This window comes from Anopheles funestus, chromosome 2RL (assembly GCF_943734845.2).
Source record: "Anopheles funestus chromosome 2RL, idAnoFuneDA-416_04, whole genome shotgun sequence".
NCBI lineage: Eukaryota > Metazoa > Arthropoda > Insecta > Diptera > Culicidae > Anopheles > Anopheles funestus.
Genome location: NC_064598.1, coordinates 64,205,408 through 64,221,343, shown reverse-complemented (window position 1 = coordinate 64,221,343; position 15,936 = coordinate 64,205,408). Strand labels below are relative to the sequence as shown.

The window sequence follows — 15,936 nt, the reverse complement described above, 5'->3', positions numbered from 1 at the left end:
TGCAGGTGCGTACCAGCTGGACACTGAATACCTTACCGAAAGGATCGAATTAAATCCATTTTTATTCAGGTTAGCTTTATAACTTTTAAGATGTGGAGTTCAAGAAGTACATTCGTTTCCATTATGCAACAGCATATAAGCACGCCAACTCCAAGCTTAATGTTTCTTCCATGGTTGTAGGTTCATTGAGTTCTGTGTCAAAAGACTCATATTTTGGGACAGTTTACGAGTTTATCTCATTTGCGTCCCGTAAGTGCCAGAATTCAAAGATCTTCGCTTGGGGACTTAGCGCTGTAGGTGTAATTGTGCGTCTTTAGTATCCTCAAGAGATCATGTCTCGACCATTGCTCCAATTCACTTCTAAGTCAAAACGGGAATAAAACGAGTAAATTGAATTGAATGACATTATTAGGCACCAGGGTAACACTCTATAAGGGGACATGCCTCCCACTTTTCCTCAAGTATAATATTCGAAATGGATAAGTTGGCGAACAGATTGCTTTCGCCTTCCTGCGAGAATACATAAGGAAACGAATCGTTCACGATTTCCCACCCAGAGGCTCTTCTTCAGCCCTCGGAGCTGGACTGGATGCTGGTGAGTGCATTTGGGCATTTGTCGGTGTGTCTGATGCTCTGAACCAGTTTCTCGCCGCATCGCATTACTTTATCGCAAATCCCCACAACCCGTCAACTCTTCAGCGTCTTCACTAGCGACGCCTGCAAGCCGCGCCTTGCTTCGGTGGGTTTGAAAAGCCAGCGCTAATTTAACGGATGTTGACAGTTGAAATCAGATTAATTTATTGATGCCCCTTGGGGCCCTCGGGGTGCGCGTAATCGCTCTTTCGGCTGTCGCCTGTCATCGGTGTTGGTGACCATTTTTTTGTTGCTACGCTGGCTCCTTGTACTTTTCGCATTTCATACTCATTCCATCCAAATGGCGAAACGAATGGCGTAATCGAAGGTGATACACTAAAACGACGCAGTTTTGCATTTTCGATGCCAAATTGACACGGTGAGAAAAAAAATGGAAAACGATTTGCATTGGCCAGTGGCACACAATCAATGCTCGTAGCAGGTTGCCGTTTGGTTAAAAATGGGTTTCAATTCCACTTTCTTTCGTCGAGTAGGTCGAAAAACAAATTGTTACCAGTTATTCTGAAATGTCGCATGTGAAGCAAATGTAGCGCCTTTTGTCGAACAGTGATTAATTTCCATCTGAGTGTACACGATAAGTAGCATTATTAATCTAAAGGCAACACATGTGAAGTTATATCATGAAAAAGCACTTTTAGTTTGAGTTGATTTATTTCCTACATGGCAATATCAGCTTGACAATCCGTGGGAAGCAACACTTTGTGTAATTATTTTAATTTTGTATTGTAATCTAGTTTATATTTACTGTTCATGTAAATAACTTTATCAAACTACCAAATTACTGAATAACGGTTGAAACTAAATACCATTACGGCTACGTAATGTATGAAATCAGGGGAAACATGACAGAGTCGTAACAACGCAGTTCGTCGCAATGCGTTAGTTTTCAAAGTGCAAACTTCCTTTTACATCCTTACAAACATAAACTAAATGCTCGATTACCAATGACAGGCACGTCCTTTCTGTAGTCTGTATCACTTTACACGGTTCATCATGCTTATGTTGTTTCCAAAAAACCCGCAATTCTCCAGTGGAACGAGGGTGCGATGTATATCCCACGCACCCAACCGTCCGAACTATTTCGTCTGGATGCTAACCTCGCCTCTCGAAGAAAGTATGCCGGGCGCGTATTCGATTCGTGCGAAACGTCTCAAAGCTTGCGAAGAGGAGTAATTGTTTTTACTACACGGCTCATCGTAAATGGCGTCAACCAACCGCAAGATCCTCCAACTCGTATGTCCTCCAAAAGGACACCGAATTGAGCGCCGTTCACAGTTCACATGCCCGATCGAACAGATTCGAAAATTCGACTCACGAACCTTCGAGAGCGACAGCTCGATACGACTTCTATCCGAAATCTTGATGTCAGACTAAAACGGTTTATTGTTTCAGCGAAGGGCGCCGTTCCCCTTCATGCGGGTGACATAGGATTCTGATGCTTAATTTGAATTTATTATCCAACCAATAGTCATCATCGTCGTACGAAGCGAAAGCCTGCTGCTGCAACGCTATCCGACGCAGCGGCTACCGAAATACTCTAACACCACCGCAATCTCAATCCATCCATGGAGATGACGATGACAACAACCGTACCATGACAACTCTTCTAACCGTCACCAATATGCAGGAGATCTTCTTGGAGATGCTTTTATCATTTGCGGGAGATGTTTCTGTGTGTTTTTTATACCGCTCTGATCAATCTGACAAGCGGCACATTTAGTTGTCACATTTTCGGTTCATTGGTTTTTTGGCACAGGGTGGGGAGTGCCTGAAAGCTGTTTGAGCAGCGGTAAAGGTCACCATGTCTCCAAAAGTCCAACACCATTGCCAACATGCAAGCTCGCAACGAACTCAAGCAGATCGTGCTCAAGTAGAAAAAGGGATGCTGGTCATCTTGAAACCCCCATCGGTTTTTGTTGATTGTTGGATAGGAAGATATACGGGAAGTGGGTGGTTCAATCCTTTGCCATTCCGTGCCATTCATCGATACCGCAGTGTCATCGAGCTAGCACTCCTACCGCCCTTCTGGATCTTCTTCTTGTCCAAGTGCCTTTTTGGCTGAACCTTCAATGGCGGAGCATTTAGGGGGAGTTTTCTCTTTCCATCCTTCCTTTGAATGCTGGCGACAGATGGCTTGGAGGAATGTACTGTTGTATGCGTATGTTTTGTATGTTGCTTGTGCGTATGGTACGACGTGTGAAGAAAACCAAAACGAATCTGTTATTTTTTTAGTCCAACCCTTGAGGGTATAGTTTTTTTTGTTTGATTTTTTCAGATTTTTGATCGCTGGCAGACGATTATTTTACGTATTGTTTACATCAGCGTTTAATTTGGTTATCGCATCTAGTTTGCAGCAATTCATCGATTGAACAAAACATTTTTTGTACAATTACAAAACAACAAAAGATGAGTCTCTTCATTTTTCAGGTGCAAAAACAAGATATTCTAAATCTGATGTATATTATGAAATTCATCAATCTGAAGATTCTTGTAGAAGATTTAAGTAATTGGTTGTAAATGTAAATTAAACATATTTACATGAATAGCATGATAATACGTTACACATATAGCATGTGATTGTTTTTACGCTAAATGCTTTGCGTTTTTGCCTTGATGACGAATCAAGATACCAGAATCAACGATTACGCTTATAATGATTATGATAGTCTCCACACAAGAAGCAAACCATCCTTTCTATTTAAATGGTTCCCATGCTTAAACACTTGACAAGTTCAATCTTCTTCAAGCCCATCTAACCCTCTAACGGTGGTACAAACAGCCAACCCTTTCAGTAGATTCACTACATTCTCCTGAAGATTAGCCTTTTGCGATGTCGTAAAACGGTTTTCTGCTTTCACCCACCACCGATCATCGTCCATCCACCGGCAAACGTTAATGCCGTGGTTTATGAGCGGCTGGATGTTGAAAAATAGGATCTCTTTTTTGTATGGGACCTGTTTTCTTGCCAGCTTGTCTGAGAAGTGATTCCCCTCGCAAAGAAGAGACCCCGTCCACCTTGTAGTTTTTTGCGGCATTTGCAATAATCCTCTCCAATACCCTGCGGGGTAGAAGAGCGCATTTCGGGTATGCTCCGAAATGGGGGAAATCAAGCTGTACGCCGTTGAGGATGAATCGCTTTATCGCGCTAAGTGGAACTTTCGTTTTACGAAAACGGAACACGTAGCAAGAGATTTTCGTCGAAATAGGCCGCCGCGACAACAAACCATTTTCTACATCACTCACAGGAAGTTTTGGGTAAAAATCTCAAAAAGCAAGATAATTTTCAAAACAATGCACTTGGAAGAGAGTGGTCTAGTGGTGATGCTTCTGATCGGATCGTTCCATGAAGTCAGGAAAGCAGTGGGTTATGTTTTATTATCATTAAGTGCAAATACTGTTTAGCGATAGAATAAAATAAAACCATATAGCCATATAGCAATTGAGTCAAGATAATAAAACTAACAATCAACACATACTGAGTGTGCCACAAATTATAGTTGGCTTTGCTACTCCGATGGAATAGAGTGAGCAACAGAACTGACCTTCGAAATGGTAGAATCGAATAGAATAAAAAAAACCATAACGTCACTACAATTCCTAACTCTCAATATCGTATGTTTGATGCGACATCCTACTTCACTTGCTCCTCATCGATTAGTGTGGAAGCCTTTTGCCTATTTCTTGCTGCAAACTTTTTTTTAATTTTTTTATTCGCTTCCACCAAATCTCTAACACAATTGAATGAACATTGCGATCAACGACACAACGATCCATTCACTCATCATATGGTCGAGTTCTTTCTTCGCTGCCAGCGGAGGCTCTGTGATTTTGTGTGTTTTTCATTCCATTGCCATCCCTGTGTCTCGGGGCATGGTTATGGTGGTTTTCGGTTCATTAATTCCATCACTGTCTTCTGCTCTTCTGCCACAACGAAGAAATATACTCGTTACGTGAAGAATACGAGAAGCCTTACAAATTCTGCCACTATTATAAACACATCTCCGACTCGGCGAGTTGCCTTGTGGGTGTTGTGGAAAAACTGTTCGCTCTAAACGGATAAAAAGATGACCATGCTTCTGAAGGAAAATGATACAGAGTGGTTGCCTGTGAAGAATAACATTCTGACACACACTAATGTAAAACATTGTTAGATTATATTATTACGAACTGCTCCGTCCCGAAGTACCGGGTGGACGTACCGAGTAAGAGTAGCGAAGATCAGAAGTCAAAGATCATAAAGAACACGGAAGAGGAAAACAACCACTTACCCGAGCAGTCACAGCACACTTAACGCAAAGTAGCGTTTGAAGAAATAAGCTCAATAATAATGCATAACAAAAAATCTTTCACACACCACAGCATCGTCTTCGACCAATTCTTGCCAATCACTGTAAAACATCCTCCTTAACTAAAAAGGGACGCTCCTAAGTTTACGCAAACAAGTGCAAGAATTTAAGAGGACGCTCGACGAAAAAAATCATGAAAATCCAAAATGGCACAACAGATGGTAGATTTATGCCGTAAATACACATGGTTTTGTGGCTGCCGTTTTTTCTCACTTTAGCGCAGACAGAGATGAAAAAGCACACAAACATAAAATTATAGTCGGTGTATATAATTTCGCCGGAAGAACAACAACGGCAGCATGTACCCATCGGTGTCTTACAAATACTGATAATTTTTTTTTGTTACGGCTGTCAGTGATCTTTTTTGTGGGTGTAAGTCTTGTCTCTTCAGGTCTATTCCGGCTGTTGGAGTTATAAAATAATGCTTCTGTAGGAATTATAAAATATGCTAGCCAAGAAAGCAAAAGTTTTCCTACAGTTTTGATATTTTTATTCCTATTTTGCATCCTGAAGGTAATCACACACCACCTTAGTGCATCTTTCCCCGTGCTAGTATGATCGTATCGAATATGATCATCACACTGACACTGAACATACTTTTTATGGTAGCCGAAAGGTGGCGATTGAGCATCACACTCGTTACGTGCGATAGAGGAAGGATGGTGTTGTATCGATTGCGGTTGGAATGAAGAGAGTAAAATAAATAAAACTCTTCTACCTCTCCATCTGTCCACCGGTGACTACAATCGAAAGCAGAGCAACGCAACGTGAACCGTATTTGTCTCTCCGCCTAAAGGTGCAAAACCGCATCCATAATGACCAGATGCCGTGTGACCACAATTCGAGCACGTCTGCGTCGTTGTTTCTGTCGGCTTCTTGGTCAAAGTTACCTACCAGTTTGGGATATACGCGATGTATGAATATGGCAATAAACCTACGGGGCAGTTTCGGTTTTGTTTCTTTGCCCCTGTTTAAGTCACCAGCGTGTGTACGTTCTTCGTAATGGGTGGGTGGGTACTGTGGAAGTGCACACTGAGCTCTTTTTTTCCCGATCGATCGCCCTCTCGTGATAGCACCCCCGCTCTTGTGACGAACGCGCGGTTGCTAATCAAACATTCGTATGACCTTGTCAATCTACCAGCTCGTCATTGGACAGCTGGAGGCAAGCCACGCTCACACACTCACATGATCGGACACGGCAGGTGATACAACGCGCCGTACAAAACCGCGTGCTAGTACGACTCGGTCGTACTTCTGCTGTGATCGAAATTGTAACGCAGCATTAAAAAATAGAAACAAACGCAAGAAAGAACGACAACAGCGACAGCACTACCACTACCCAGGCCGATCGCGTCTACGAAATGCAGTGGCGTGCAATTGCTTATAAGCAAGCGAACAGAGCCCCATCCATCCGCCAGAACTCGGACAGCACGTTCATCTGGCAATGGGTTGATTTGGCGTTCGGTTCGGTTTCGTGCCGAAAGGATGACAAAAGGAGACCTTAATTGGACAGGTGTGGATGAACGAGCGAGGGGAACTGTGCGATGGAAGGGGAAGTAGGCAGCGCAGGCGAGCTGAGGAGCTGAGGTCAGGTGGGTCGCTGGACCGCCCAGTGGTAAAACCATTCGCGTATGCGCACGCGCCCGTCTGCGCGCTAATGAGTGGCCTTTTATTGGTGGTATCGAACGGGAGGGATGGTTGAATGATGTTGGGGGTTGCGCGTTCCTTTGAGCCCGGTGGTCGTTCTGCGAGGTTTATAACCATTATCATTAAAACCACAAAGAGCGGACTTCACGGGTACCGCAGGAGGTTGCATTTTTTGGGGTGGCTTTGTTTCGCTAGTCCATACAGTGCGAAAACATAATCGAGTCGTCGGCAGATCCCCTTCCTCTTCATAGCACCCTCTTCCCATCCCTTCGATGGTTGTTGGCCTTCCCGATCGAACGAAAATACTACACCGTAACCCGTCCACACAGACACACACACACACACACAAACACAAAAGTACAACAAAAAGAGCAAAGAAACAACAAACCTGAAACTAGACGTACGCCATTTTTGACCCCAATTTGTGTCGTTTGCGCGTCAAGTTGCGCCACGACGCGAACTTCGAAGCATAAAGTGGTATGGGAGGAAGTGATGGAAGCCTTTTTGCCCTTGTTGGTGGGCGTTTAGGATGTTGGGAAAGGAAGAGAACCTAGTGGCAAGAGGCATTAAAATAAAAAAAAACTCTTGCTCACACAAATATTCACTGCTACATAGATCAATCTATTGTTGACACCGGCGTGCTTACAAGGAGAGCCCGCTTGGAAACGACGGTATCCAACGGGGAGGTTGGAAAATATGGAAAAGGAAAGCACCTTCACACGGACCGGCTTCAACGATTCGTTGTTTTTATCCTCCTCTTCCGTTGAGGATGTTTTTTTTTGAGCTCCCTCCACTTTATTATTATTTTGAAGGATTAATAAATTCAATACACCTTCACCGCTCGGTCATCACCGTTGATCGACGTGTCTATGGCCGGTGGCAGTTTCTATGCTGATGGTGGTGGTCAGCAGATTCCCTCCATTCCACTGCGATACCTTTTGCTGCCGTACTGTACAGCTTCGCTAGAGCCAATCTCTTTCTTTGAGAAACCAAAACAACAGGTGTTTGATTAATCGAAGATAAAAAGGAACGCCAGTGGAACAACACAACGAAAACCACCACGCTCATCAGAGTAGCCTTCTCTTCGTCCTCTTCTTTGTCCTCTTGTCTCGATCGCCCCGGTGCGCTTGCACGTTCTCCCTTCCGTTTAGCTTTCCCAGCCAGGTCCAACAGGTTGCGGGTGGATGTCTTGTTTCGCGGTCATTCTCCCATCAAAACCTGCTGCTCCGTCCGATGGTCCCGCTTGGTCGGGAAACCAGTTCAGGGAAAGATGAGAAGATGATGGTGATGATGACGATGGTTAGTTTATGCCGTTGTCGTTGTCGTCTTCAATCGTTTGGCCGTTCCTTTTTGCTTTCCACTTCGTAAACGCTTTGTTTACAAACTGGGATACAGTTGTACCGACGTATTGTTCATGCACTCAGCACTCAGCTACACACATTTCATCGGGCCGTTTCTTGGTATTAAACCGCTCAAGTGTGTTCACCGATGAGTACATATCGTCCAGCACTTTTCAATCGTAAAAGCTTAAATAAAGTAATAAGGTTTGCAGCTTGCTGCCGTCTATGGTTGATGAAGTTTTTCGTTTGCTCTTCTCTACACAACGTTTTTTGCAGCTGATTGTTATTGGTACACTCGATTTTCTAATTCTTTATTCAAGTCTAAGTCGTATCTATTTTGGCTATATAATAGCTTTGCTCCTTAGATTTATTCCTTTCTATGCAACAGTTTCTCTCTTGTTATTATTGTGCACAACAGTATCAAATTTCGAACCCACCTTTCTTTGCACTAACTTGTACATTTTCATCTACTCCCGAGCCAGGCGACATAAACAGCTAAAAAAACGAACAATTCAAAATTAACTAGTCCCAAAACGGAAAACCTGTTAGCTTGTCTACCATAAAAGGCCTAAACGCGTTCCTAGGTTATGTGTTGCAGGATCTGTTTCGGCTATAAACCGACCAATCGGCGTAAAATGAAGGGACGTGCACGAAAGGGTAACACGAAAGCAAACGTAATATTATTAATATATCATTGTTCGGTCCAGCCACCTACCCCGGCGAGGTGGAGGCGCTAGTTTTTGTGAATTTGGCAACAGATAGAGAGAACGCTAAGCCTCTACAAGCCTGGCAGCAGGAGCAAGCCTGGCTCCCTCCCGTGTTTATGTTGGGGGTGGTAACTCCATGTGGCGCGTAAAAGCCTAAGACCATTCAGCCCAGATCTCTCGAAGGCAAAGGCTCGGTGGCATAACCCAACAAGGCTTTCCAACCGCGCGATCTCCGTCCGACAAGAGCCCTCGCCCATAGATGGATTGTTGATTTTTTCTTCACTTCGACGGCGGCATCCACTCTAACGCGTCCGTCTGTGGCCCGGTCGACATGGTCTCGGTTGATGGGTCTGCTTTTCGACTGTCTAGCCTTTTCTATTTCATCTCCTTTTATTTCTTTGCCATCAGTGCTTATTGGTGTGTTCCACCTACACCGTCTTCATTACGATCCTCATTCCATTCGGGGCCAAAAGTCTTATCCCGATGGCCTCTTCGGTTGCGGGTTGGAACATTTTTTTTTTGTGTTACGCACTTTAGTCTCTCGAACTCACACTATACTCTATCTTTCTCTGTCCACGGTTTTTGCCCTTTTTTGCCATCGCTTTCCCTCTTTCCTACTCTTGCTCATTTCTCCCGCACATCTGCCTAGTGGTGCGTCAACATGTTAAAGCCTTAGAGACAGGTTCTTCGTCGGCCTAACTCATCACATTCTTCATGTATAATACGACGAGGTTTTGTATTCTCCTTGTCGGGTGAGAAACCGCGAAGGCTTTTTTATAACGTTAGTTGAACAATTCCTCAAATTTATTTCCCCTTTTATTTTATTACACCCTCACATAGATTATACCGCATTCCTCCATTGTCCGACTCTGTCTACCTCCTCACAAAACTAGCACAATAAATGATGTTTTCTATACTGTTCTTGTTATTTTACAGGTTTTCGTTCTCTTCCATCCTTTCGTTTAATTATGATCTTTTCAGTTTTTTTTATTTAATGTTTAATCACATTTATTATAATTTTAATGTAATTCCAGAACTTTCTAATTTCTAGTTTGCTTATTTGTTTTATACTTCTATGAACATAACTGGTTTATACTGCACATAGTATGTGCATATTACGTTTCCTACACGATAAACCCGACCATCAAACCACATGTTCCTCATGAGTTATATTTTTGATCGACATAATGCTGCGACTTTTGTATTGGATCACGTTTATCCATACCAAAAACCACGTGACGAAAAGAAGAGAATTGAATTTTGAACATATAAAGTCATAAATGCAACTCAGCATTGCTTATAACTAATCCTCAATCGAATTAAAACTATGTGCATTCATACCTTCCTGTGTGTATTGACAACTGTATATAATCATACGTGGACTATTTGCATCTCTCTGTCTCAATGTTTTATCTTCCTCAGGGCCGCATTGTATGACAAGTAGAAAAATCCAAGACAGAACGAGTATATTTTCCTTTGTCGCAAAATGCGTTCTATGCACATCTAGTCACACCAGGTTAAAAGACTGGTGAATGAAAGAAACCTAGACTTCACTAAAACTTCCCAAGATGTTGCGAACGTTCGGTCTTCCTTTGCATCAATACTTCCTTTTCAAAATCACCCGCTTGTCCACCGGATCCGCACCATTAGATTAGCATATTTATTGCGTTTTAATAAAAATTTATGTTTCGGATAATCATTGGGACAGAGACCTACTAGGTCTCTGGGAGTACATTTCGTTGCTCTGGTCATGGCGGAACACACACACACACCTTTCCATTTCCTCTTAAAGGTTTTCGTTTTGTTATTAATTACATAGAGTTTTTATTTATGTGCCTTTCGGCTCAAAAACGGCTGTGTTTTTCCGGTTGCTCGGTTCTGTGTGCGGGTGGTTTTTCTCTTTTGCTATTTTGTTTTGTTTTAGTCTTTGCCTCTGCCCCTTGTGCATCCCATGCAGTGTGGTAAGATCGCGCCGAGAAGAAATTTATCCAATCCGAATACCACTAACTCGATTGGGTTTTTTGATGCTTATTCCGCACCCCGTTATCACGCCGGATCCATGATGTTATATAAAATGTTTAACCCAGTTGGACATTCTCACAAACACAACCGGTATGCAATCGCTGCAGGCTAGTAGATTCCATGACACATGATAAGCGAAGGTTCAAAATAGAAATAGAAAAAAAATCTGAATGAAACTGTTTTTATCTACATTACCTCATTCATAAACTTGATCGTACGAACAGTAAACTTTCGATTGGGTTTGACTAAAATTGATTAAAAGAGAATAAGAAACAAATTAAGTAGACATGGCGGAAAAGTATGTGAAACCACCCGCCTAATGTTGAAAAGAAACAGCAAAACTGGCAACTACACCTGCTGGACTTAACAAGAACCAGCTTAGAAAGCGAAAATCATCACCCCACCGCAATTTGATTAGCTAAACATGTCAAATCTGTAATACTCCACCTTTCAATCATTCGATCGATAATTTTCCATCACTAATTTTGCTTCGCGCGCGACCTGCGATCGAACGTGCTGCTGAAGGTTAAGTAATTTTTCTATCCGTTTTCCTACCTATGAGAAGTAGGTGCTGATCCGGATTTATTTTTGAATTTTTTTTTATTAATTTTGAGTCATGTAGCGCCATGTCTTCTTCTGCTTGCTTTCTTCCTGCTCATGTTGGACGATTTTAGTCGGAAAGTTTTAGAAAATTATTTCTCCCTTTTTTTCGTCTTGTTGTCTCTGTTTTGTTTACGCATTCAGACAGACTGTAGGTGGAAAAATGCCTTTTCCGAGGTATGATTCGAGGATTCGATCCATTCGTTTGGCCTTGGTTTTGGTGTGTGGCGTAAGTAAATTAATTTTTCATCAGTTACGCTCATCTCGACTCGCACGTCTCCGGTGTATGTATGGATGCTGCTAGCCTCATTGATTGTGTGGCTTCGCACAGTACGAGTTGAGGGTTGCTATATACTGCGGTCGCTGTAGCTTGGTCGCAATGGTCCTCGCGCGTTTGTACGTCCAAAAGGGGATGAATAAAGATGGGGAGAAGTTGTACATGCCCCGTTCATTCAAAAGGCCCCATAACGAAACCTAATGCTTTTTGACCGTGGACCGTAAAATAGATCACTAATCGACCACACATCCAATACGAAGGAAGCTGCCAATTGCTTGAAGGGAGGCCAACAATTTTCAGCGAATCAAATCACCATACATTGATCTGAATATTACGATTCTTTGCTGTGGAGAAAAAATAATCTTCTCCCGCTCATCTATGGGTGATTTTTAACAAGCTACATTTTGGATGTATTTTTTTTCGATCGCGATCAGATCAGATCAATCTACCTTTTTTCTTCTTTGCCCCCAACCTCTATGCTTGACAAACGAAAACTACAAATTTAATGAAATTTAAATCGACCACATGTATAATTAAACAATTACTGCTCAATCGCTTATATTCAATCAACTTCAATCAGATGAGTAGTAGTGAAGAACGATGAAACGTTAGAAAGATGCTAATAAAAAAGTAGCTTTTTCATTCATTTTGAAAATCAATATTTTCCATGTTGAATGGATTGGTTTTTGCGACCATTAAATTTTTACACATTGAATTTATAAACCCAATTTGTGTCTTTCAGTTTGTTAAATTTAGTTCATGTTTTGTTATATTGTATAGCCCTTCCATCAGGAACAAAACAAAATACTTTCTATACTTAAGCTATTATCTCCATCATATCGGCATATATTATGAAAATTTAAATAATATTATGTTCTTTGTGGATTAGATTGGTATATGTACAAAAAATGAACATTCGTAAAATTATTACACATTAACAAAATCGATGTTTTCAGTTTTCATTTCACAAATTGCACCCTGTTCGTACTGCTTTGATAATTTATTATGTACTTCTCACAAACACGAACAACAGTCATCTCTAAGCAGTCACATTAATAGAAGATGTTACTCCTAAGTTAGGAGTCCTAACCAGTAGGGTTTGTAAACGATCGTCCATCTTATGTGTTTCACACGCACAGACGACTGGCGTGGTATCGTTCCAAAGCTACACTTTTTTATCATTCTGGATGATGCGGGTGTTGAAATGGGAAGCAAAGGAGAAGCAAAACTTAAATAGGCTCTAAAGGCTCTTGGTATACCATCGAACACATCTTACCATGTTTGGCGATTCATTCGACCTTCTTCTTCCTCCATCACGAGCCATCCTGCCTGTAGAAGAAAAAAATCACACACCTCGACAAATTGTAATGATGCTTGCCGCGAACGTCCCCGAACCGCGAAGGGGCCATCGTGCCGCGGTGTGCAGTGAGCAAGAAAAATGACCAGATACAAATCATCGTTCGCTGCGCGTTTATTGTCGGTTTCGATATTTCCGCATGTGGCTACTAAACAGACCATGCGTATACACGTGTGTGGTTGTGTGCATGGTTCGTTTCTTCACCCGTTCCGGCATCTTTCGACACTCTGGTCGTTGTTCATATTATTAGCAAATTAGAAATGAATTTGCTGCCAATGAACGCGTTTTCGTTGGCGTCAGCAGTGCCATTGAAATTAACTGCCTCTATTTGGCTAACTCGACCGAAGCTTTCTGGCTACTGGTGTCAAGAGCCTCGATGATGCCTTTTGGACATCTTGACAGCGCTTCCGTTCGTTTTTTCTTTATGCAAGAGCAACTAAGCCGGCAACGAATTGGGTTTTGCTGAAACGATTGTCTTTCTCTGGACATTAACGATCCACCGTCCAATGTGTCTGTGTAGATCGGAAGACAAAAGAATTTTCGACCACACTGTCGTTATCGGTTGATTTATCGGTTATTATTGATTTCGAAAACAATCAGCAACTTCACTGAACGAACATATGGCGTTGGCCACATATCAATGCAAAGAGATATAAAATTATGTTTGCCAAAAGATTGTTTGCTTTGAAGTTGGACGCTCCATAACATGTGTATAAAAATACAACAAACATACAAGTGAAAGTGTCCAGAAATATGTCTCAGAAAAGCTTTTTCCTCACATTATCAATCATGTTTTGTCACCTTCAATATAGGTCGGAAACGTATTTCTTGCTGTCATCCATTATTTTGCGTGCATCTAAACATTATCTCAAATTTGAAGCATAACCCAGCAGCAGTTTTGTTTCAACGGTTCGAAAGTTTACAAATAAATATTGCTTTACTTAGCAAACCTCTAACCAGTTTTTGGATGAGTCATTATCTAGATGTGAGGAAGCACGCGTTCGGGAAGTTGTGCAAAAATTAGAGCATATTATTTTTTCCGTTTTTAACCTATCTAGTGTGCCGTTCTCTTAAACATCCCGACTACCAACAGGAAAATGCGCTTTGAAACGCACTGTTTGCGCCACTAGTTTTGGGGGTTTCATTTACCTTTTTTTCTCCCCTTTCAGCGTACATGCGTTTTTTTCCTCTTGGCTACAAAATGAACCTACTTCCACTTAAGCTACCGCCGTAAGACAGAGCACCGGAGGCAGGTGATGAATCTCAATATAGCGTGAAATTTTTAATACTTCCCTTATGACCGCTCGCGCAATAAGTGCCCAAATACGGTGGTGTCCATAATTTTTGTTGCTGCCGCTACTGTGAGACATGGAGAAGACGGTGAAAAGAAACTTCAACAAAACATTCCACCCACTAATCAAACCTCTAGGAAAGAAGTACAACGTAAGAGAAGGTAAAAAAAGTTAAGCGATTTGTTGATGTTTTTTTTGGGTTTGGTTTAGTGTTTGTTGCCTCTGGTTCGAAAATTTCCGTTTCGTTGGACGGAAAACGAAGTAATCGATTTTAGTCGCAACCGAGTGGACTTCGTTCAAGCAAGTGTTCGACGTTTTAGGACAGTTCCGAAAGACGTATGCGGGAAGACACTAAAAATGAGAAACACCTCCTTCAAACCTCAACTAGTCCATTGACGACACCGACGATATCCATGATGTTGCTATGTCCGCTAATAGAGGAAATCATTAAAATTAGATAAATAATTCAGAAAACAAAAACAACAAAACTGTGGTTCAAAGACGCACACAGCAAAGGAATGATGAAAAAATGGTTTAAACCACTCTAGTGAAGAAGGTATTTCGTTAAAGAAGAAAGCAATAATTAAAAAGAAAACATGACAAATGCTACCGACATTGGACTCGTACGTAGAACTGAAAGAAATGCTGTGGCATTTTATAATCCTTCACATCCTCACGCGTTACATTGGTTGGAATTGTCGCCTCAAGTTGTCCATCTCTGTTCAACCATCCTGTATCATACCGTTTCGATCTCATTCTCAACGTTCCACGAGCACCACTGACAAACATACAAAACGGAAGCGAACTGACTTCACAACGTGTCGAGGTCATAAAATTGCCCGCCACAGGAAGCACAGCATACCAACAGAGCCTTCCTTTTACATTCAGAACGTGAACATGTCTTGCCTTGCTTTGCGGGTGTTTTGCACCCCCGATCAGACGCATCGTGGTCCTAATTTAACGGGTAGTTTTATAAATATATTTTTTAATTACATTTAATATCGCATGCTCAGGTGCAGTAAACGAAACGGTATACCATCGCCTTAACCTGCACGAAAGCGCAAGGTAAAGGTGTTGACGAGGATATATGACTTCGTTTTCTGGCGGACTGGACTGTCTGGATGTGCGGCCTAAAGGTGGGACAGATTTTTGAGGGAGTGGACCATTGCGTGTTTTGCTTTGGCACGGCCTACATCGCAACAAAACGAGTTGAATGATTATTACGCTAGATGTTTTATTTCATCTTATTTCTTCCACCGACTTCATTAAATTGTCGCTCTTCGGGGGATGGCGTGTGTATAGAACAGCGATTTGGGTGTATAGACTCACGCAATAGCGCAGGTATACGGTAAGCTTCACCATAGCCAGTCAGAAAATATGTTCGACATTTCTTCCTTTCTGATGCTGCGTCATTAAAAGTGCTTATTTTGTGTTCCAGTTTATAAGATTCTTTGTATTTTAATTCTATTGCACATCTTTTTGCTTGAATGACATATGTTGTTTTAATTTTTAGTGAATATAAAAATAATGGAAATACTGGAATATTCCATTGGACGTACATGTGACTCCGCATTCTAGTCAACTAGACATTCTACCATAAAATTGCTTAAGAGTAATGTCTTGTTTTCGTCTTCCGCATTAAGTACATAATGCAGAGCTCAGTTTGCACAGACCGCCGAAGAAACATCAAGCAG

General features: G+C 41.8%; 1 protein-coding gene across 2 annotated transcripts in view; it reads left to right on the top strand.

Moving 5' to 3' along the window:
• LOC125764661 (zinc finger protein 860) overlaps positions 1 to 15,936 on the top strand; it is a 76,750-nt gene that overhangs the window by 26,699 nt on the left and 34,115 nt on the right. Inside the window, exon 2 of one of the 2 annotated variants that reach the window (XR_007418479.1) lies at positions 6 to 69. The exons of the other annotated variant lie outside the window; for it this stretch is intronic. The gene's annotated coding sequence lies outside the window, so the exon portion shown is untranslated. The remainder of the gene's footprint in view (positions 1 to 5; positions 70 to 15,936) is intronic. 2 annotated transcript variants of the gene reach the window in all.